At 31.6% G+C, this 25,189-nt stretch overlaps 1 pseudogene; it reads right to left on the bottom strand.

Moving 5' to 3' along the window:
* The window catches only part of LOC139890230 (agamous-like MADS-box protein AGL8 homolog), a 61,288-nt pseudogene extending 51,076 nt beyond the window's left edge, over positions 1 to 10,212 (bottom strand).
* Between the last annotated feature and the right edge of the window lie 14,977 nt (positions 10,213 to 25,189).

Here is a 25,189-nt window from a genome sequence, read left to right as displayed (position 1 = left end):
TTTGCGGAGTATTTCGCTAATGTAATCAATACTTCATTATTTATTCTTATTGATATTCGTCGGTGAAGGATGTTGGTACTCGTGGAAATTTTTTGTGAACCTTACAAGGCACAGATGACGTTTTCTGGAAAGTTTCGAGTACATCGAAAATGAAAATGTAAAATCAATTATGTAATTGAATAATACACTTGATTTATTATGAAATGGAATTCATTAAGTTGAAATAGAGATTGTAGTTAACGAAGGTTAAGTTGTTAACAAAGGATGTACATCATAGCATATTAGTAATATGAATTTAACCGAGTAATATTTACCCTTTTTTTTTTTTTTCAATTCATACATAATAGCTTAGTACGAAATAATTTATGATAGTTATAAAATTTATATATATAAGATATACATATAAATTCTTTAGAGGAATTGAGTTAATACTTCATAACTCATTGATACAATATACTCGTTGTTGACTCGTATTGATGTCCACGGTACTTTCTTGAACTGGCAGAGCTTGTGATGTGAGAGGCGATGTTGACAGCACTGACTGTGCTGGTGAGGCTAAGGGTACTGTTGATGCTGTTGGTAAAACAAGTCTAGCTTGTACCTTACGCACCATTCTTGTCAGGGTTTCTATTCTTCCTTCTATCATTTTGGTTCACTCATTTGATTTATGGTTAGGGCTAGAATAGATAATCTCTAAGATTATAGATTATATAATCGCCGTAGGATATTTCTCCGATGAAGTTATGAATCAATACTTCATCATTTATTGTTATTGGTACTCCTTGGTACCTATGGTGATTATGATGTCGATATCCGAAGTACAGTTTTTTTTTAGATGTGATATTGAGGTGTGGGATGCGGATGTGGTTGTTGGTGGTGGTAATGATACTGTTGGTGTTGATGATGGTGGTACTGGTTATGCTGCTGGTACTGCTGCTGGTGTTTGTAATCCTTGCACCATATTCTCCAAAGCCACTACCCGAGCGCGAAGCTCGTTGACTTCCTCTATTATACTGGGATGATTGGCGGTTCGGACAAACGGATGAATAAGATTTAGAATATTGGATATTACGTAGTCGTTGCGAGCTGTTCTGGAAATGAGGGTGAAAATGGTGTTATGAACGGTTTCGCCGGTAAGTGCTTCAGGTTCTTCGCAAAGAGGTGAATGTGGTGGATGGAAGGGATCGCCTTCTTCTTGTCTCCAATGATTAAGTAGATTACGAACCCATCCACAATTCATCCAGAATAGATGATGGCTAATTGGTTGATCCATTCCGGTTATGCTGCTTTCGGAGCTCGAATGGAAATCCATATCGGAATAGCTGTCGGAATCTAAGGAATTTGAACGAGATACAGGATCCATTTTGTGTAATCAAAGAAAAGATTTTTGGAATGAAATAGATTATAGGACTAATTTGGTACTCCTCAATACATAGTTTACATATGTATTTATAATACCAGAATCCCATAAGTTACGGAGGATTTTACGGAAGATGTCAGGCAAAGTTTATTGTAATAGATATGCCAAGATATGAATTTTGTCTATACTATCTATGCAATCAATGCAATAAGACGCGTTTAGACTTAAGATGATAGACAGGTAATTTCCGACAAGAAATGATAAGCAAAACTTTTGACATGCAGACACGGTCGAAGTCCAGACTTACGAATGTATCCTAACAACTATCAGTTAGACACACTAATGCAAGACCTGGTTCACTAGGACCAACGCTCTGATACCAACTGTGACGATTGCTCCAAATCCATATGGACGAACACGTCATTCATTGATTCCATTGCGATGTATTTGACCTCTATATGATACGTTTTGTAAACATTGCATTCTTTTGAAAAGGCATACCATAAATGAATATTTAATTCCAAGGTTTTCGACATCTGATGATTTCTACATATAGACAATCACCGTAAATAATAGTTTACAATAATACTTCCGTTGACAATGCAGTCAAAATAGATACATGATGATGGTTTTGTGAATGCAACATTTTCTTGAATAAAGCATGCAAGACTCCATGCACATAGCTTGTATAACATGTAAGCAAACAGCGGAAGACTTCTAGGAAACCTGCGAATAAACATGCTAACAAGTGTCAACACAAAGGTTGGTGAGTTCATAGTTTTAGTGTTTCGCATAATCTGTATATAAAAGTGGATCACAAGATTTCAGTTGTTTCATCCAGAAACGTTTATCAATAGATTATATAAAAGTGGATCACAAGATTTCAGTTGTTTCATCCAGAAACGTTTATCAAAATATTCTACGAAATTGAGCACCCTGGTAACTAAACTTAACGTATATATAATTTATACCCTTTGTATAATCATCTTAATAATACACGCAAACCAACGTGTACGCTTCTCAAATAGCATACGTCCGTTAAAAGGCTAGTGCCCTATCTCGGACGGGGATATCAAGCCCTATGGATCCATATACTACTACTCGCGCCCACCAGTTCTTATAACCGGCAGTTACTAGTTACCAAAGCTAAGGGATTTTCGGTTCAAACTCAGTATAGAATTTAGTATGTACTTGTGTCCATTGTTTAAAATAAAGTGCATGTATTCTCAGCCCAAAAATATATATTGCAAAAGCATTTAAAAAGGGAGCAAATGAAACTCACCTTAGCAGCACATAAAGTTGTTCATCGTAATGTGACCGAAACTCGGAATATCAAACAATCGTAGATCTCAACCTAGAGAACATATATTGATCAATAAATGTCTATCAAGCTAGGTCAGGTCATAGTGTATCACAATCCTAATGCTCGAGATTGACATACAAAAGTTATCCAAAGTCGTTTCAAAAAGTCAATTTTGACAATAGTTCAACAAAACGAGACATACCTTATATAAGGAGTTATTTACTCGGTTGGTAATATTCAAAAATCAATTTTATCAATCTCGTAAACAAGTTGTTTAAATCTTAATTGTAGATTCAAAAGCAATTTCAATATCTAAATGAAAAGTCATTGATTTTTCGCCAGCTTTCCAAAAACATGCATATCATATACCTTTTACCAGTAATATATGTATTTAATTCGTGATTCATCATAAACTGTTTAACGACGAAATTTAGCATACAAGCATGTATAAATATATATACTCGAGCACTAGACATGGATACACAATTAATATATAAAAGATAAAATATGAGTGCTTACGTATCAATATTGAGATTCAATATTGTAGGAAAGTACGTAGACGCAACGGAGATGATAAACACTAGGTTTAATTTACAAATATACCTCCGAACATTACCCATAACCTCCTTGGCAATAACCCATAATTTCCTTAGCTCTATCCCGCTTGAAAACCATTTTAAAAGTGACACGCTCATAACTTCGTCGTAGTATTTTATGTATATTACTAATAAATAATTAATATTAATAATACTAATAATTAATAAGATTAATAATAATATTAATCTTAATAATAATAATAATAATAATAATAATAATAATAATAATAATTAAATAAAATAAATACGGAGTAATATATGATATGTGTGTGTAAATGAAACAGAACTCGATCAATTTATAGAACCTTTTCTTAAAAAGCACCACATGCGATCGCATGGGATTTGTGCTTCATGCATGGCCCTCTGATCCAGCTCACATTCTTTTAACTTCTAGTTTGTCGACATATTTAAATATTAATATAATATATATAATTTAAATTAATTAATTATATATTATATTATATTCCCGTGCATAGTTGATTTGTAATTTTTGTTCCGATAAGTCGTACGTCATCACGCGACTTATGTCCCGGTTCCGGTTTTTCGAACGTCCTTTCGTACGCTGAGAAAACTTGTACTTTATGTTTCGTGACTCGTACCTTTGTCAAAATATAGTCTTAAATTATCCCTAAATTATTCCACTCAAAGTAGATCTTAATCTTTCGAGTGTATTGGTCATTTACTTCTATAAATCATCTTCTCGTTATCATAGTATATATAATTTTAAATCAAAACGTTTTATAACCAAATTAATATTACATTTTATCATATTATTTAATATATATTTTCAATATTCATAAACACGTTTTTAAATTACACACCGCAAGTTATTCATATATCTAATTCTAACAGTTAATATTTCTTATTATTGTATGTGTACAAACACTTTAACATTTATTTCGAATATCGTTAAAAATGAATGATTTCCCAAATCAACGTGGACCTTACAACAGAGACCCGTAATAATATCATAATCCTTAAGGGACTCAGTAAATATCTGTTAATTCAATCGTTTAGCATAATCTTTTAACTTCGTAGTTAAATATATCAATCAGATAATCAAACCAATAAGTTTAATGCACAGTATCATATACTCAACACTTTGTTACGTTTTCAAGTTATAGTATGTATCTGTTTACATATAATTGTTCGCGAATCGTTGAGAATAATCGAAGGGTAATTGAATAGTTCAAAATTTTGAGATTCAACTTCATAGACTTTACTTATCGTGTCAGAAACGTTAAAGATTAAGTTTAAATTTGTTCAGAAATTTCCGGGTCATCACACTTCCGGTCTCTACTGCTACAACTGAGAGGTCATTTTCAGCAATGAAACTTTGTAAAATTCGACTCCACAATAAGATGTCAGATGAGTTTCTTGCAGACAACTTGGTGGTGTATATAGAAAAAGATATTGCTGAAAGATATGATTAAAAGGCTATTGTTGATTAATTTAAAGACATAAAAGGTCGTCGAGCTGAACTATAATCTTTGAACATTGTTCTTTAATCGGTTGTTTTGGTTTCTTTTGACTTGCTAAGTGATGGTTATGTAGTTATGTTTCACATATATAAATATATAAAGTATAACTTTTTGTGATTATAAATTAAGATTGTTGTTACTGCTACTTTACACTATCGCTACTGGTTATGTATTCTTTCTTGATCTGTTCATGTTGCTTCCATGTATTACATGTGTATAGCTAATTTTTTTTTTTTTGGTTTTACATGGCCCTTAAGTACTATTGCTCTATGTAAATGTTATTCATCATGTCCTTGAGAATGCTTGTTGTTCGTATCGATCTCGCCCCTACGATAAAAATTTAAAGTTCCGCCACTGTTGATGACCTATATTGCACATCGTGTATGTGCATTATAAACATATATATTACGCATCATTTAGAAGTTGTTACATGAATTAGACTTTTATTATTAGGGATCAAGGTCCAGCATTTAAAGGGGTTGAACCGGAGTAATTATAACTCAGGAGACTCTTTCACACTCTAAGGATATCAGCATATATAGATGGTAAGTGAGACTAATCTCTTAATACACGAATCATATGATCATCTTAGGATGTCATAAAAATTGAACATGGTAGTTGGTCATCTCCTCCGATTTAAGGATATATATGTGGAACACCACTGTAAGATCTTTCAAACACCAAAATAACTCCAATCTCATTACACTCATGTCTGAATTCCCTTGGCTTGATCATTTATATTACATAGGAGTATATGTTAATAAAATACCCCTATAACTATAATCTGAAAATAAGATGCGTATTTCGATGGATTATACAATTATTGTACCGTACATTAGAATTAGAATTAGAATATTAAAGTGTATATAGTCTAGCGGTATTCGTGAAACCTTTCAATTAAAGAAGCTGAAAGTTCAAACCTCGTAGTAAACATATTGGTGGATTAATAAGTTGAGTTTGTAAATTGTCGTTCTCAAAAAGAAAATTAGAATGATACAGGGAGTAAAAAGAATTATACGGAATACTCGGTAATATATGGCCCGTATTTAGAAAAAATTGTTCATCCTGCAGTTGTAAAAGTTACAATATAAAATAAATATAAATGAATTACCAATTATTGTACTCTCTAAGGCCATTTGCAATGGGTGATGAGTGACCACCGCCAGCCACCGCCACCAAGTAACCACCACCACCAGCAATTCGTGAAAGGAATCGCCAGTGGCCCCTGCAACGGGGGTAACGGCTGGATAGTGGGCCCCGCAATTTTTTTCCCAACGGCTAGTATTTGCTTTTTTTTTTCTCTTTTCCTTATTACTTATTTACTTATTGCACTATATATACATACACATACTACACAAACTCACTCATACTACACTCTCTCAATCTCAATCTTTATTCAAACACAAACATAATCACACACTCATACACTCTCAATCTTTTAATTCAAACAAAAATGTCTCACCCAGATATCGATTTCTTCAACCATATGTTAAACAATCCAATCCCGTCACCAAATCAATCACCTTCGAACCAAGCTAGCAATTCATCTTCAAGCCAAACTAGTTTTTCTCAACAACAAAATTTTGTTCCATCACAACAACTACCACCATTTCAACAACAATTACAATTTGTTCAACCACCACCACTACCATTTCAACAACAATTAAAATATCAGAACATGAATACATATTATTCACCTCAACAATTTCCTATTAAGCAACAACAATTCTTTTCACAATCACAACAACTTTCATACATACAACAACATTTAACACAACCGACGATTGAAAGCGTCCCTGAAACACAACCCGAGACCGAAAAACAAAAAGCTAAAAGAAAGGGAAAAAGTAAATTAGTCGAAGTAAACGAAAAGCCGAAACGTCAACTTATGCATTGGACTTCGGAAGAAGAAGAAATTTTGGCCGAATGTTGGCTCGATGCCACGGAAAATCCAAAAATTGAAACTTCACAATAGGCCGATTCGTTTTGGAATACGGTTGTATCCACCTATAATCAAGTCGCCGATCGAAAAAGGGACAACGATCAAATAACCGGGAAATGGACGAAAATGGCAAGAGATATCAAAGTGTTTATTGGTATTTACAACCAATAAAAAAATTGGCAAAGTGGACATAATGACTCGGATGTCATTGAAGCGGCGCGTGAAGAATATCGGAAGTGTCAAAGTGTTGCGTTTACGCATTACAAAGAATGACAAGTACTTAAAGGATGTCCGAAGTTTTGTGTCCCGGATGTCGTAATGACATCCCGTAGGCGTCCAATACCGGAGTCACCGATCACTTTGGGGGACGATCAACCTTTAAGGGTTGATCAAAACCCCGATTACTCTACTTTATTCCGGGAAGACGCAATCCGGCGTCCACCGGGTCGACTAGCCGGTAGAAAAAGCCGAAAGAGTTCGGCTTCGTCGGATGCCGCCTCGTCTTATTAATCCGAAGAAGTTCGTTCTCAAATGTTGGTCGCCCACCAAGAAATTGCTTTAACTCAAAAACGAAAACGGTAATCGGCTTTAATGAAAGTAATGAATCGCGCCTTTCGAATTTTAAACACAACCGTAAACCCGAACTTGTCAAGGGAAGACCAACAAATACTTCAAAAGTATCGACAAAAAATGAATATGATCTTGTTAACCGACGAAGATGAAGAAAACGCAGACACCGAAGAACAACAAAACGAAGACGAAGACGACGACCCGACACCACTCGAGTAGCTCGTTTTTTTATTAATAAGTTTGTATTTTTTATTTATTTATTATGTAACGTTTTTTTATTTTATTTTATGTATTGTCTTTTATTTTTAACTATGTAATGTTTTTACATTTTAATAATGTAATATTTTTATTTTCTTTAATAAAATGTTATTGGCATTTATTTATTGTATTTAAATAATAGTTTTAAATTGGTTAAAGTTTGAAATGGAGTGTATGATAGTGAGTGTTTAGTGAAAGGAATGTGAAAGAAATGTTAAGGGTTTGTGCTGATGTGGCGCTGATGTAGCAGTGAAAATGCATGTAAAAGAACTGAACGATTGCAAGTGGGCTAAAAGCTAGATCACGATCTAAAAGATACTACTCCGTAACATTTTTTTGGTGGTCAGTGTGTTGAATTAATGTTTATGTCTTCCCAATTATAAAGACTGCGCGATTGGTACTGTTTGGTTGTTGCTACATTGATGTGTTCATACTTTTCCCGTAGCCGAGTCTGTTCGGGTGGACTCGGTGTTGTTGCCGACGTGTGTTGATCTAGTCGACCTCGGAAATTTGATGTTTATTGGAGTGGTTCTCTCGGGGTCCTTTCTTTTGCTCGAACGGGGATTTGATCTTATTCGACCGGCATGTGGTTATCCGGTTTCGGAGTTTATTAGAGGTTTTTCGGGTACGAGAGGTTACTTTGGTATGCAGGCCTCGGGTTTGGTGCTGCTGGAGTGCCCGGCGTTCATATTAGTGTGCGGCTGTTGAGTAGTGGTGTTTGCGGGGTTGAATACGAGCTCGGTTTTATGTTGTATTTAGATTTAGGTTTGGTGATTATACGTTGTGTTGCCATTTCATTTTCAATGTGCTCGCTCTCTTTCAATTGTACTCGTCCTGTGTGTAGGATAATAAGAGCGAGTCCTTTCAATTTCAATCATTGTCATTTGTATGTTCCACCGGATCTTTACGATCTTTATATATATATATATATATATATATATATATATATATATATATATATATATATATATATATATATATATTAATATTTTCGCCGAAAAATAAAAATAAAAATTATAATTATAAAATAAAATAAAATGAAACAAAATTAAACTAAAAAGTAACACCAATTAAGAAATGATGAGCTACAAAGTATGACATGACCTAGCATGTGTGTTTTCGTCTTCTCATTGGTTCCTTTACATATGGACTTCACTGTAAATTCCTAAACCCTAAAACCTCTTTTTTCAAGCCCCACAAAATATACTCCCTACATTATAAAATAATACATACCACTAATCAAAAAATATAATAAAAAATATTTCATCCATCCGAAATCTATTTTAATATTCTGAAGAGTATTTTAGAGAGTTGTAATCACTTACATCCATTAATTTGCTTAAAATTCAAGGGACCAATGAGAGCGCGACACGTGGCGCGAAAATCACAGGTGATTGGAAAAAAAAATAAAAAAAAAAATTTTGAAAAAAAAAAATTTTTCGGGAAAAAAAAATTTCGCAATTTTTTTTTTTTTTTAAAATATTTTTTTTCGAAATTTTTTTTACAATCACATGTGATTCTGCATGTCAATCACATGTGATTATGCATGTTAAATCCAATCACATGTGATTATACATTTCAAATCCAATCACATGTGATTGTACAATTCAATCACATGTGATTGTACAATTCAATCACATGTAATTGTGCAGGTAAATCACATGTGATTGTAGAAAAAAAAATTCAAAAAACAAAAATTTTCGAAAAAAAATTCGAAAAAAAAATTTTAAAATTTTTTTTTTTCTAAAAAAAAATTTTTTGGAATTTTTTTTCAATCACATGTGATTTCGCGCCACATGTCACGCTCTCATTGGTCCCTTTGATCTCAACTTAATTTATGGATTCAAATGAATATTACTCGTATTTTAGAATATGGCAAATTAATTATTTAATTTCATAAATAAATAAGTAGAGTTCTAATCTATCATTAAAGTATTAAAGTATATATATATATAATATAACAATTGAATAAAAATTAAAGGGTAATACTAAAAATTAAACAAAAGTACAATATATTATAAGATTTGGTAGCCTGTTACCTCATTATTACATTTCTCAAAACATTTCGTAGCCTATCAACACGCTGTATTAACACTCCGTATTATGTTCATAGGAAGTTTTCATGTCATGTTCAACAAAATTAGGTAGCCCAATATTTACTGTATTAAATTTATACGGAGTATATATATATATATATTTTTTGAGTATTTAGTTCATTCAGATCTATTTGAAAAGAGAAACATATATGATTATCTAAAATCTATGATCGATCATATGTAGAAACAAAATAGAGATCTGACTTCTGCACTTCCATTTTGGTTCATTTCGCAAAAACATCAAGACACACCACTCTGTCACTTATATTTGACACAATTAAATTGAATTACTGGAATTTCTATATAATAAGGTGAAATAGTGATACGTGTTAACTATATTTATGTATTATGTATACTTAATAATGATTAATAATGATAAAGATAAATATAGAGATACAGATAGAGAGAGACAGAGACTAACAAGGCACCAGTAGCAAATTCGCAAAGCTTTCCATTAGTAGAGAAGATGATGAGTGCCATGTCAGCATCGCATAACACTCAGATTTCACGAGCTTTTTTCAACAATCCGGATCTTCGTTTAGAGAAAGTTACTTGTCGATTGATTTTATTTTCGATCCGCTTCAATGGTACCCTTCCTCTCCCCATTTTTTAGGTCTAGGTTTTTTGTTTACAAGTCATGAAATGTCAATTATATATAACAAAGGCAGATGGGGGTGGGGGTGTGTGACATGAAGAAACATTAATATTCCTGTTTTCCCTGTTTAGAAAAATCTGAAGATCCTTCTTGTCCTATGATTTGTCTTTTAATTTTTGCTACCTTATTATTGGTAAACACTACTATTCTCAAAATGAATCCATATAAAGTAATTTTTATTCTCAAATACATGCAACGTTTTAATTTATTTACACACTAGACATATAAATAAATACGGAGTATATAAATAAAATACTAAAGATAAGCAGTTCAGTCGAAAAAGAAATTTTTTTATGAGATATAGTTCGAGTTAGACATCCACCATAGATTGCGGAAGATGATTCCTTGCGAAGGCCCCCGAGACTAGGGATGACAAAAAGGCCCGTACCCGATTGATAATCGGGAAACCGGACACTTTTAGGCCCGGATTGGATTCGGGTATTCGGGTCTAGGGCCGAGTATGAGGACAGTCTTAAATTTTTTTGCAGGTTCAAGTCTGGGGATGAGCTTAGATACAAACCAATATACTAGACCCGCATACCCGACCCGATGGGATTTCAAATTCAATAATAACAATAATAAAATTAAATAATAATAATAATATAAGATACAATATGATATTGTAGTACTCCCTCCGTCTCATATTAATAATCCAGTATTCTATTTTGAGATGTCCTAAATTAATAGTTCACTTCCATAAATAGAAAAGAATAAAAAGCTTAAGTTCTATAATGTCAATGTATGTTGATAGGATTAAAGGAGAAGTAAAAAGTAAGGGTAAAACTGAAAGTAAACATAAAGTACAGTACTTTTATGACATTTCCTTAAACTGTGTATTTTTTATCCGTGGACTATTAATCTGGGACGGAGAGAGTATCATTTAATATTTTTATGGGCTATTGACCAAAACGCTCATATTACCAATCAACTATAAAAATTCGACCTCAAAAAAAGTTATTGCCAAAATGGCCTCGCTATTCGCAACTCCACTTGCGAACTTGCGACTCGTGTATTTTCCTTGTTTTTTCGAGAAAATTCAAGTCACGATCTGAGACATAGACGCATGACCAGATAACACGTGCCGCACAGTATCCTTACGAATTGGGACTCACTATCTTTTATGAGTTGTGCGCACTTCGTGTACGAGTCGCACGACTCGCAAGGTCCACCTTGTGACTTATATGAATGTTATGTATTATTTGTTACTTTATGTACTATTTATGTATTATTTTCTTCCCATTTGGTGTTCCTAGATAATTTGAGTACTTAAATAAATATAAAACAAGATACAAACGTCAAATACACATTATAGAATGACATTTAAAATTATAAATGAAACAACAACACTTGTAACAAACTTATCCCGTGAACGAAGTTGATGCACCATCTGTAGAGTAAGGATTTGGAGGCACGTAAAACGTGGTTGTAAGTTCAGAACCATCTTTGTAGAAGAGCTTCACCAAGTTTTTTTAGTAATGTTAAGATAACGAAATGTTGAATATCGATGCTAAAATACAGAAGCATTTTGGACTACCAGATCACATCAAACACATATACTCTTGACCTCTTTAAGACATTTTTGATGAATTAATCCTGGAATAGAAGCTATAGTATCCTTTAACATAACTTTAAGATCACTCAGTGCATTTGGAACACAATACTTGATAACACCAACCACCTTATCAATTTTTTCTTTTTTTTCAAACAACCAAGTATTGCTCATAAATTCGACTCTGCTTCATCAAAAACACAAACAAAATGTCATCATCAGGATACGATTGATGATTTAACTTTAATTTACAATAAAAAAAGAAAACACGATAGATAATTACCATCATCAGCATACGCCCAATGTATAATTACAACCTTGAGGTTGAGGGTTCGAGTCCTGCTTAGGACAATTCGTGGTGTATATATTCGAGTTAGATTTAGGTGGGTGGGTGAGTTTGCCTTTCAAAAAAAAAAGCATACGCCCAATGTATCGCATAAAGTCACGGAATTTTTTCAAAGCTATCATCATATGCCGACTCTTGAAGAACATCCCTTATAAATTTCTTGGTAGCCCTCAAATATTCAGCCTCATTATGTTAAACCTGGCTTCTCAGACGAAAAGCAGCTTAGAGAACACCCGTTGCACCTGGAACATTTTATCCAAGTTCAACGTACTCATGATGACAATTTGGAACTGTCTGCGGTGATGGCGGGGGTGGTGTTACGCTTTGAGGCTGAGATTGAGATGAAATATCGAGCATTGGAAACATTTAGAGGAATCGGCTTCGGGCATTTTTTCATGAAAATTCCAATCATCTTCCATTTTTAGTGTGTAGATTTTTATTTTAGTTTGTCTGAAAATGTAGAAGCAGTGAAAATGTATATATTTAATAAGTCAAAACGATATTCAAAACAAAATCTACAATATCTGAAACTTGTCAGAAAATCTAATTCGAAATATCTTTCGGGCACCAATATGATCACGAGCCCATGTGCACTTCCACACCCCATTCACACATTTATTAGCAACAACATTGAATCTATTCAAGTCCATGTGATACAAACGATTATAACGAGTAGCTAAACACACGTTTCCGATCCACAAGTCATGCCAAAAATGAGTATTCAACTCGTTACCCACCTCAAAGTGTAAAGTATTCGCAGGAAGCAGGTTGTCCACAAGAATTTTCGAACATGTATTAACAATATTAGCCCACGTAGTATTGTCACCATTAGTATGCTCAAACACGTCACCATGTATATCTTTCACTACTTTAACCCATAAATCATGTCGATTCGAAAGATAGTGGCACTGCCACTTGAGAATTAAAGCAAGATTAAAAGACCTTAAACTCCCCACATTTAAACCACCAAAGTCACGAGGAGTAAGAATTGACTCCCACATCACCCAAGTCATCTTCTTTGTGGAATCGGTAATGCCCCAGAAAAACGCGAATGGATGGACTCGAGAAGTTTAATAATTGGAACCGGGCATCTAAAAACTGACATCAAGTAAATTCCAAGACTTCCCATAACGGATTTAACCAAAGTTTATCTTTCACCCGACGATAACAAACATGCCCTCCACGAAGCTAGTTTCGATCGAAACTTATCTATAAGATCATTCCAAATCGAGACTCTATTCATATTCGACCCTATCGGAATGCCAAGATATTTAGTAGGGAGTGAACGAGAGTACACCCCGCGTTCATTGCAAAATTGTGCACAATGGTACTATCAACTCTGATGCCGAACACATGCGACTTAAAGACGCTGATCTTAAGGCCCGATACTAGATGAAATACCTTAAGAATATGAAGTATATGGTGGAGTTCTTGTCTATGCCTATCGGAATGGATGATAACGTCATCAGCATAAAAAATGTGATAACCGCATACCCTCAATTGAATGACACGAATATAATTGGATTCCATGGCGCGTTGAAAGGCTAAGTGGAGTCCATCCATGACAATGATAAAAAGAAACGGGCTAAGGGGATTTCCTTGACGAACACCCCTTTGATAAAAAGAAACGGGCTAAGGCCGATACTAGACAACCTTTGATCCACCCACACCATTTCGATCTAAAACCAAGAGATGATAACACGAACAAGCGATAATCCTAAATGGTAGAATCATATGCTTTTTCGTAATCAACTTTGAAAAGAAGAAGTTTCTAGCTCCTCTTCTTATACCATGAAATAATCTCACTTAGCGTCAAAGGACTGTTCAAAATCTGTTGACCTGAGATAAATGGTGATTGAACTGGAGAGATAATCTTATTAATGACATGTGCAAAACGGTTCGTGAGAAGCTTCACAATGATCTTGTAAAAGAATCCGACTAAAGAGATCAGGCGAATTCTTCAATTAGAACCGGATTACTAACTTTTGGGATTTGAGAGAAAAACGCAGAATTAGATCTATGGGGCATAACTGAAGTATGAAAAAACTGACGCATCTCTGTACATAAGTCATGATGTTATATATCCCAAAGATGCTTAATGAAACGGAACGAAAAATCGTCTAGACCCGGGGACGTAGAGCTACCACAATCCCAAACCGCACCCATAATCTCCTCATCATCGAAGGACTTTTCTAAATACGAGATGTCAACAGAAGACAAAACTTGGTGGGGGACAATATTTAAGAATTCAGTTCCACTATTTACAGCTTTAAATTTATGTTTTTAAAAGTTGAAAAATGTTTTTTATGCTAATCAGATCATCCACCCAAGCACCATCGACTATCAATCCTTGGATATATTGTTGTCTACGTTTGAGTTTTAAAAAATAATGAAAACATCTCAAGTTTTTATCACCTTCAACATCCCATTTGATCTATGCTTTTTCAATGTGTCAAGAGCTTCATACTTTGATAGTTCATCTTTTTCATTAAATAAAGCATTTCTCATATTAATATCCGCAACAGAGGACGAACCACTATCAATATAGACGTCCAGATTATTGATTATCTTAGAAATCTCATTTAAACAAGATTGTTCAACAGTTCGAGAATCATGGATCCATGCACGAAGCTTTTCTTTCGATAGTCTAAACTTAAATTTTATAACACATTTGTTATTCAAACAAATATCATTCCACGCATTGTGAACAAAAGAATCAAAGTCACTCTTATCTACCATGAGTCGAACACTTTGGAGAATGTTGGCCGAAAATCAACTTTATCCTGAAATGAGATAACCGACAAATGATCTGAAAAGCCTTGGTTTAATATTGTACCTTTAAAATCCTTAACATGATCGAGCAAATTTTAAGAAACGAAAAAACGATCCAACTTACTAAACTTGTATCCTGCTTATTCCTCCATGTGAATTGCAGCCCACCAAGCGGAATTTTGAATAAAGAAATTAACTTGATGAACTCATTGAAACAGGCCGCACCATTTGGGATAAATTCACACACCTTTCATGTTCATCCTGCACCGAATTTCAATCACAAAAAAGAATGTACATCCATTGTTAGCTTTAATAAATTAGATAATTTATTCCACAAATGGACTTTGTCTTGTAATAGTTGAAGCACGTACACATTAACCATGTAAACCTCTAAATCTTCACGAATCCACCGCCCTTAAACAATAACGTAATGGACATCACTCCAAATACGTTCTTTGACAAAAGAAAAAAGATCCCAAATAGAAATAATCCTTTCGAAAAAACCAAGAGATAAACTAATAGCGTAATCAAACTGATGATTCCCCCATAGAGATTTAAGACGAAACACGTTCAACCGCGTCATCTTAGATTCTTGTAATCCAAGAAACTAAATACTCAACTCCACATAAGTCTCTCTAATCCACTTACATTTCAAAAAGACCCGTGACCAGCAACTGTTAATTGATAGAATCTTTATGGGAAACTATAGAGTTCACCGGCTCGTTTAGAACCCATAATACAACCATTTAGTTTATACCCCAAAACATTTCCTAATCCCAGTACTTCATCCGTGACTTTAAACGATTGCACGCGTTCTTATTGTCCCACATATTCCATCATAAAAGGTGTGTAGCAGTTAACCGATGCACCGGAAGTAGGCTTTGTGTTATGTTCTCGTGGAAAATGTTGGAAAATATTAAAGGTTTGAATGAAATTGATGTTGGATAAGTTAAAAAGGTTGTCACTAAATATGATCTTTTAACTTATATTAAGTTACGTCTCTTCACCTTATAAAACTTATAAGACACTAATGGTGTTTAATGGGTAATTGATTTCATCATTATCCCTACATGTCTATTTATATGCTGAGATTACCTCTACATGAGTTAGAAGATTTTTCTCTATGTTGAAGAGAGATGTCATATAACAACCCTTACTTTCCCATTCTGAAATGACTATTTTACCCCTAGGGTTTTTCTGCATGCATGTTTATATATTAATTATTAGAGTTGTTATCCGTACGTAATTAATATACGATCAAATTTAACGTTGACTAAATATGTATTTTTAGTCGACACATTATGATAATTAAAGTTTATATTATTTATATAATATACTTTAGTTAATATTAACTAGTATTAAAATATTTGTGGCACATATATAATATATAAAACTATAATGTAACTAAATTAATTAAATGATAAATTATTATAAAAATTTGATTAATTAAATAAAAAACCAAAATTATTAGTATTATTATTATTATTTCAGATAAAAAAAGAGATAAGTTAATAACAAATTTTGTAAAATTCTAGAATCTTCCAATTTTATCAAAACAAATTATTTGGAGATAAGATTTCCTTTTAAAAATCAATTTTTTTCTTTTATAAAAGTCTCGGCCGACTTTTTTTAGGATTTTATAATTTTTTTTATTTTGTTTACTTATTCCCGAAGCCATTTTACTCCATTAAATACCCCCCACTTTTTCATAAAAATTTGTATCAAAAAGTTGGAGTTTCTCTAAAAAAATTCCTTGGAAAGCTTTTTAGGTAATTTTTTTTTCTGTTGTTCTTTCTTTTTCATTCGGATTATTTTTTTATATATATAGCGAAACTGTTTTTATTATTTAATTTTATTAAATAGAAAACCAAATAAATAAATAAATAATGAAGTAATGTTAAAAATATTTAGTTAACCTATATCTAATAATTCATATAATAAGTATGTATGTATCGTGTGTGTTTGTGTGTGTGTGTGTGTGTATATATATATATATATATATATATATATATATATATATATATATATATAATTATAAATTAATTATAACTTATAAAACAATTAAATACTTAATTATATGTAATATAAATTTATAAAATTAATTGATGAATGTAATAATGTTATAACTTACAGAAACAAATTTATAATTATTTTTTATAGGTATTAATAGAATTTATTTGCATTTAATTGTTAAAACCGAATATATATGTTATATATATTCGGATTAAATAAAACCATATAATAAATTATTAGTTTTTTTATTTTTATAGTAGAAATACATAATTAATTTATAAAATTTTTATTCAAAATTATATATCATTAATTATTAAATTCGAATATATATATATATATATATATATATATATATATATATATATATATATATATATATATATATATATATATATATATATATATATATATATATATATGGTCATAATCAAGAGAGAAGCACTTTTTTGGGGGGAAGGGGGAAGCAATTTTTTTTTTTTTTCATTTTTTGAAAAAACTTTGTTCTCGAACATTATAGATTAGATGAAAATATAAACATTTAAAAAAGACACTTTGTGATGAATGTCATTATTTTGACGGGAAAACGCTCGAAGAAAATAAATAAAAACATTCAATGCATTGAATGTTTTACTGCTGAGTTTATTTGCATCGTTTTGTTTTTATCTTGTGTGAAGTGTATTTTTTCGAATTTAGCCCGATTTAGAGTTTAGGGTTTGGGGTTTAGGGTTTTGGGTTTTCGGGTTTACTCCGTAAACCCTCAACCTAAAACCCTAAACCCTAGACCCTAAACTCTAAACCGTTCGTGTTAAAATATTCAATCTAAACCCTAATTCTAAACCCTAAATCCTAATTTCTAAACCCAAAACCCTAATTTCTAAACCCTAATAGCTAAACCCGAATTTATAACCCCCTAATTTCTAAACCCTAATTTCTAAACCGTAATTTCTAACCCCTTAAAAAAAACTCAGCAGCAAAACATTCAATGAATTGAATGTTTTTATTTTTTTCTTCGAGCATTTTCCCGCCAAAATAATGACATTCATCACAAAGTGTCTTTTTTAAATGTTCATATTTTCATCTAATCTATAATGTTCGTGTACAAAGTTTTTTCAAAAAACGAAAAAAAATTACTTCCCCCCCAAAAAAGTGCTTCCCTCTTGATTAAATCTCTCTCTCTCTCTCTCTCTCTCTCTCTCTATATATATATATATATATATATATATATATATATATATATATATATATATATATATATATATATATATATATTCGGTACATATATATATTTATAAATATAACAAATTATTATTATATTTTTATAAAAACAAAGTAAACTAATTATTATTAATTATAATTTAATATGTAAATATTTATTATAGTTAATTAGTATATATTTAATTTAATAGTGGTAGGATCAAGAGGGAAGTTACCATTCGGGGAGAATCGGGGGGAAGCAATTTTTTTTTTCGTTTTTTGGAAAAACTTTATTCACGAACATTATAGATTGGATGAAAATATGAACATTTAATAAAGACACTTTGTGATAAATATTTTTATTTTGGCGTAAAAATGCTCGAAGAAGTAATATATAATAATTATCGTGTTTTTCGAGCGTATGTTGAGGTTTTAGATATTAGGGTTTAGATTTTAAGGTTTAGATATTAGGGTTTATAGGGTTTAGATATTAGGGTTTAGAAATATAGGGTTTAGGGTTTAGATTTAGGGTTTAGATTTAGGATTTAGATTGAGTTTTTAACACGAACGGTTTAGAGTTTAGGGTTTAGGGTTTGGTGTTTTGGGTTTATGGAATAAACCCAAAACACCAAACCCTAAACCCTAAACCCTAAACCCTAAACTCTAAATCGGGCTAAATTTTACTTCACAAAACATGAAAAAAAAATGTTAACATTTTTCACGAACAATATTATCTTGAATGTTATTTTTGTAGATCATTTTCCCGCCAAAATAATAACATTCATCACGAAGTGTCTCTTCTAAATGTTCATATTTTCATCCAATCTATAATGTTCATGGACAAAGTTTTTTCAAAAAATGAAAAAAAAAATTTGCTTCCCCCCGCTTCCCCCCGATTGGTTACTTCCCCATTGATCCTGCCCCTATATATAAATGTATTTTTTTTCATTTTGTTTTTGGAATTTTTTTCGACATCGAGATCACACGAAAATATGAACATTTAGAAAAGACACTTCGTGATTAATGTTATTATTTAGGCGGGAAAACGATCGACAAAAATAACATTCAAGATAATATTATTCGTGAAGAATGTGAACATTTTTTTCTTCATGTTTGTGAAGTAAAATTTAGCCCGATTTAGAGTTTAGGGTTTATGGTTTTGGGCTTAGGGTTTGGTGTTTTGGGTTTATGGAATAAACCCAAAACACCAAACCCTAAACCCTAAACCCTAAACTTTAAACCGTTCGTGTTAAAAACTCAATCTAAATTCTAAATCTAAACCCTAAACCCTAAATTTCTAAACCCTAATATCTAAACCCTATAAACTCTAATATATAAACCCTAATATCTAAAACTTCAACATACGCTATTATTTCTTCGAGCATTTTCCCGCCAAAATAAAAACATTTATCACAAAGTGTCTTTATTAAATGTTCATATTTTCATCCCATATATAATGTTCATGAACAAAGTTTTTTCAAAAAACGAAAAAAATATTTTTGCTTCCCCCCGATTGGTTACTTCCCTCTTGATCCTACCACAATATATATATATATATATATATATATATATATATATATATATATATATATATATATATATATATATATATATATTTGCCAAAAATATATATATATATATATATATATATATATATATATATATATATATATATATATATATATCTTTTATATATTTTCAAATATATATATAAATATATGTAATATTTTTATTCGAGTATGTATATGTATTATATTTTTTTTACACTTATTTAATTGAAGTAATGATTGTGTTTATCTTTTTACACTTATTGTAATGAGAAATCATAATCATATGCATAAGATATTCAGCTCGATCATATGTGCATAAAGGTTCCAATGAAATTTTCAAGCATGGTGGTTAGGTCTGGCAGTGCAACCGCTTTAACGATTGTACCCTGGGAAATAGACTACGTGTATATGGCGAATATATTTTAAGATCGTAGAGTTCGTTTTTACATATGCAATTGTTTTGTGGGAGAAGTTTCATAATGGTTGTGCTTATGACTGAACGCTGTATGATTTGTGAAAACATTTTCAAATGCCAAGTGTGACCTTTATCGAAATACAAAACATATGCATTTTGTGAGAATGGTTGAAATGTATTTTGAACGTTTATTGAGAAAATATATTGGTCTTTTATTAAGGATGTGTGAAGTGTGTTTCTACACAAAAATGTTTCTTTACATATTGTAAAGGTAACATCATTATCGAAATTGTTGTTAAAATAATTTTTGATCATGTTTTTGTTTGAGAAAAGTTCAAACATATTGGTTTGAAATAAAATTATTCAAAACATAATATCTAATGACTTATTAAGTTTTGAAACATATGTTATCCATATTATAAGGTTTAGTACCTTTTTTGATAATAGTTAATGAGAAATATAACGACCTACTACCCGATGATGTAGTTCATTAACTATATGATGGTAAAATGTTAGAACTTATTGTTGTTTGTTCTAAGATTTAGCATCTTAATAAAACATGAATATGAGATAGCAGATGCCAGGATCTCCAACTTAGGAGAACCAAAGTGCATTCAATGAAAGTTCGTGATGTGAGTTATGTGAATATATTTCTCATAATGACGAGTGAGAATGACTTGGTGGTCGTTTCCAGTTATTGAAACTTATTTGATTTAACCTAATTGTGATCGTTGTAACTTCCGTATCAGTTCAGTCGATGATCTCCAGTGAGAATGACTTGGTGGTAATTTCTGGTTGTGTCAGTTATCATTTGAATTACATAATGATAATCATGGATAATATCGAGCACGTCCTTTCATTAAATTAAAAAGGACAACAACGATGTCAGAGGTTTCTCTTTATAGCTTGTCATGAAAATATTTTGTACCCATTAAAATGACGTATGTATGAAACGCGAAATGAAATAGTTATAATTGGTTTATGATTAAGTGCATATTTGTAGTTCACTTAATCCATATATATATATATATATATATATATATATATATATATATATATATATATATATTTCATAAAGGAATTTTAAATAATAACATTGTATTTCCATCTTTAAAAATTGTATTATAACGGAATATTAAAAGAAATTATTTTAGGTGTGTTGTCTTTTAAAAAATTTGTCTTGACAATAGTTGAAAGAGAAGTTAGCTATGTCATTATGTGACTTGGACTATATCTGAATACATTTAGTTTAATGTAATTCAAATGTGTGAGACTGAGACGCATGTTAATGCGACTGACATGGCTTGTGGATATGTCATAATACGAGAAAATTATCCTGTGAATTAAAGATATAACACTATAATGTGGGGTCTAACGATTAATATCTCGGTTGGTAGAAATTTCTACCTTTAAGGACTGATTAAGTATCGGAGTACATCATAAATGACTTGGCATTTAAGGGGTCTAGATTATAACACATGATGATATGTACCCCTATATGAGTGAACCTCATAAAATTATGATGTCAAAACTAAATCAGTTTAGTTTATCTTGTATGGACTCTGAAGATGTCTGAGAGAAATTCTCCTGATTGAGAATTAAAGAAACTTTCTTCATAAGTGGCATATCATTATGAAGTGAGTAAGACTGAATGGTTGATACGAGACAATGTTTATAAGACACTCATGATGGTGTTTAGTCTCAAGTGGATTTTGTCATGATGCAATGGAAATGGTATGAGATTCCTTGTGAGAAAAAGTATGGAAAGTTAGAATATAAGGGAAATGGTATGAGATTCCTTGTGAGACAAAGTATGGAGAATTAGAATGATGCATCTTCTTATTCTCAAGCTTTGGTCTTAGAGTCTATTGTAGTGACCCGAACTTTTCCATGTTTATATATATTAAATGAAATTGTTATTTACATGATTAAGTGTTTCCAACATGTTAAGCAATCAAACATGTTAAGACTTGATTAATTGAAATAGGTTTCATATAGACATTTGACCACCCAAGTTGACCGGCGATTCACGAACGTTAAAACTTGTAAAAACTATTTGATGACATATATATATGGATATATATATTGTTAACATGATATTATGATAAGTATGTATCTCATTAAGTATTTTAACAATAAGTTATATACATAAAAGTGAGACTATTGAATTAAGGAACTCGAAAACGATATATATAACGATTATCGTTATAACAACGTCTTACTAATTACATATGAATCATTTTAAGATATTGATACACTATATATAAACATGATAAATGATAAGTAAACATATCATTAAGTATATTAACAATGAACTACATTTGTAAAAACAAGACTACTAACTTAAGGTTTCCGAAACGAGACATATATGTAATGATTATCGTTGTAACGACATTTAAATGTATATATATCATATTAAGATATATTAATACATCATGATATCATGATAATGTAATAATTTAACATCTCATTAGACATAATAAACAATGAGTTAATAACATTTAACAAGATCGTTAACTTAAAGGTTTCAAAACAACGTTTACATGTAACGACTAACGATGACTTAACGACTCAGTTAAACTGTATATACATGTAGTGTTTTAATATGTATTCATACACTTTTGAAAGACTTCAAGACACTTATCAAAGTACTTCTACTTAACAAAAATGCTTACAATTACATCCTCATTCATTTTCACCAACAGTTCTACTCTTATGCACTCGTATTTGTACTTGTACAATACACAGCTTCTAAACGTATTTACTATTGGTATATACACTCCAATGATCAGATATTAGCAGCCCATGTGAGTCACCTAACCATGTGGGAATCATCATTTAGCAACTAGCATGAATTATTACACAAAATTACAAACTAATGGAGCCTTTATGAATACCCCATATTCACGTGAAGTAGTACTCACACAAACACTTTCATTTTCAATTTTTCTTGAATCAAACTCATCTCTCTCAAGTGTTCTTCCTTTGTTCTAAGTGTTCTTCATCATCTTCAACAAAATATAGCTCAATCTAGTTCATAAATCCATACATAAACCAAGTTATAAAACAACTACTCAAGAACACACCAACAACGCTTCCAAGTTTGCTAGCTTACTTCCAATCTCGCAAATCCACTTTGAGTGATCATCCAACCTCAAGAAATCTTTCTTATTTACAGTAATATATCTTTCTAATACAAGGTAATACTCATATTCAAACTTTGATTCAATTTCTATAACTTTAACAATCTTATTTCGAGTGGAAATCTTACTTGAACTTGTTTTCATGTCATGATTCTACTTCAAGAACTTTCAAGCCATCCAAGGATTCTTTGAAGCTAGATCTATTTTTCTCATTTCCAATAGGTTTATCCACAAAACCTGAGGTAGTAATGATGTTCATAACATCATTCGATTCATATATATAAAACTACCTTATTCGAAGGTTTAAACTTGTAATCACTAGAACATAGTTTAGTTAATTCTAAACTTATTCGCAAACAAAAGTTAATCCTTCTAACTTGACTTTTAAAATCAACTAAACACATGTTCTATATCTATATGATATGCTAACTTAATGATTTAAAACCTGAAAACACGAAAAATACCGTAAAACCGAATATACGCCGTCGTAGAAACACCATAGGCTGTTTTGGATTAGTTAATTAAAAACTATGATAAACTTTGATTTAAAAGTTGTTCTTCTGGGAAAATGATTTTTCTTATGAACATAAAACTATATCCAAAATTCATGGTTAAACTCAAAGTGGAAGTATGTTTTACAAATGGACATCTAGACGTCGTTCTTTCGACTGAAATGACTACCTTTACAAAAATGACTTGTAACCTGTATTTCTGACTATACACTTATACTTTTTATGTTTAGATCCATAAACTTAAGTTCAATATGAAACCATAGCAACTTGAATCACTCAAAACGGATTTAAAACGAAGAAGTTATGGGTAAAACAAGATTGGATAATTTTGCTTGTTGTAGCTACGTGAAAATTGGTAACAAATCTATATTAATCATATCCTAGCTAACTCATATTGTATTATACATGTATTCCAACATATATTATGTAATCTTGGGATACCATAGACACGATTACAATGTTTTGACATATCATATCGACCCATCTATATATATATATTTCGGAACAACCATAGACACTCTATATGCAGTAATGTTGGAGTTAGCTATACAGGGTTGAGGTTGATTCCAAAATATTATATATACTTTGAGTTGTGATCTAGCCTGAGACTTGTATACACGAGATCGTGGATTGATTCGAGATAAAATATATTGCTTTATTTCTGTACATCTAACTGTGGACAACTAGTTGTAGGTTACTGACGAAGACTGCCGACTTAACACACCTAAATCATTAAAACATAATAAAAATGTAACAATTATATTTTGATCATACTTTGATATATATGTACATATTTGTTATAGGTTCGTTAATCAACCCGTGGCCAAGTCTTACTTTCCGATGAAGTAAAAATATGTGAAAGTGAGTTATAGTCCCACTTTTTAAACCTAACATTTTTGAGATGAGAATACATGCAGTTTTATAAATGTTTTACAAAATAGATACAAGTACGTGAAACTACATTCTATGGTTGAATTATTAAACCGTATATGCCCCTTTTTAATCTGGTAATCTAAGAATTAGGGAACAGATACCCTAATTGACGCGAATCCTAAAGATAGATCTATTGGGTTCAACAAACCCCATCCAAAGTATCGGATGCTTTAGTATTTCGAATTTATCATGTCCGAAGGGAGTCTCGGAATGATAGGGGATATTCTATATGCATCTTATTAAGGTCGGTTACCAGGTGTTCACCATATGAATGATTTTTATCTCTATGTATGGGATGTATATTGAAATATGAAATCTTGTGGTCTATTATTACGATTTGATAAATATATAGGTTAAACCTATAACTCACCAACATTTTTGTTGACGTTTAAAGCATGTTTATTCTCAGGCGATTATTAAGAGCTTCCGCTGTTGCATGCTATTATATGGACAAGATTTGGTGTCAGCATGCTTGTATAATATTGTTTAAAACTGCATTCG

This window comes from Rutidosis leptorrhynchoides, chromosome 2 (genome assembly GCF_046630445.1).
Source record: "Rutidosis leptorrhynchoides isolate AG116_Rl617_1_P2 chromosome 2, CSIRO_AGI_Rlap_v1, whole genome shotgun sequence".
NCBI classification, from domain to species: Eukaryota; Viridiplantae; Streptophyta; class Magnoliopsida; order Asterales; family Asteraceae; genus Rutidosis; species Rutidosis leptorrhynchoides.
This window is presented reverse-complemented; position numbering and strand designations above follow the sequence as displayed.